The 1,222-nt window shown below is 40.9% G+C and overlaps 1 pseudogene; it reads right to left on the reverse strand.

The window, feature by feature from the left end:
• Positions 1 to 115: 115 nt before the first annotated feature.
• Positions 116 to 856, reverse strand: LOC102836042 (annotated as a pseudogene).
• Positions 857 to 1,222: the final 366 nt, after the last annotated feature.

A 1,222-nucleotide genomic window follows, 5' to 3' on the forward strand; every position in this document is an offset into this window, starting at 1 on the left:
GGGATTGAGATTAAAATAGAAGACTTCAGTCTGGATTGTTGATGTACTCTGTATGGACTATATTTGTTTCTCTCCTCATCTTTGGGCTTAATTTACCAGTAGTGCCCAGGGCTGTTCAATGTGCTTTTTCTATACTTGCTTGCATTTTTGCCTTAATAGCTCCTACAGAACTAGGTCCTTTGGGTGTTTTAGGTGTTTTTTTCCTGTTTTTTGAAGGATTCTTGACCTTTTGATGTTGGTGTTGATGGTTTTGAGTCTTTTCCATTCTGGTTTGATTTTTGTGCAGTTTTAGCTGGCATGTCCCATATAGATTTTTTGACCGGAACTTTTATTCAGTTTCATCATCATCAAAATCATCATCATCATCATCTTCATCTGCAGCCAGCTTTACTTTTTTCTGTGGAACCTTGTTACCACTTGCAGGGGCAGACTGCTTTCCTGACATACTTAAGAGTTTCACTTCTTCTTCCTCTTCATCATCTGACTCTGCATCTTCCTCCACAGCTACTAAGTGCTGTCCACTAATATGCACAGGCCCTGAGCCACACTTCAACCGTAAGACCACTGGTGGCGTTATTTCAAAGCCCCCAAGGGAGACCATTGGCTGTACAGACATTTTCAAAGTAGCCAGTGTGACTTTAATTGGGCTACCTTCATAATTCATTGCTTCTGCTTCAACAATGTGCAATTCATCCTTGGCACCAGCTCCTAAACTGACCGTTCTTAATGATAACTGGTGCTCATTTTCATCATTATCCACCTTTAAGTGATAATCTGTATCAGCTTTTAGTTCACAACCGAAGAGATAGTTTTGGGGCCTCAGGGGTCTCATGTCCATATCCATCGAATCCTCCATGGGGTGATGGTGTGCACTTAGGTGATAGAGAAGAAGGGCAAAGATAACTGGGTTGCTGCTACTGAAAACAGCAGAGCAGGACAGAATCACACCAGGGCTCCATCATCTCTTTCCACAGATGTAGTCAGTTTGATTTCTATGTATTCCATCTGGTGAGGTCCATGTGTATGGTCATCACTTAAGCTGTCTAAAGAAGGTATTTGAAATGAACAAATCATTGATTTTGCAGGATTCTATCATGCATTCTCTCTCTAGCATAATTTCTATCGCTTAGGCCATATTTCTCAACTACTGATCCTTCCTCTTTGCATTCCAGTCACCAGTAATGATCAATACACCTTGATTGCATGTTTGATCAATTTCAGA

The sequence above is a fragment of the Chrysochloris asiatica genome, unplaced genomic scaffold (genome assembly GCF_000296735.1).
Source record: "Chrysochloris asiatica unplaced genomic scaffold, ChrAsi1.0 scaffold00289, whole genome shotgun sequence".
NCBI classification, from domain to species: domain Eukaryota; kingdom Metazoa; phylum Chordata; class Mammalia; order Afrosoricida; family Chrysochloridae; genus Chrysochloris; species Chrysochloris asiatica.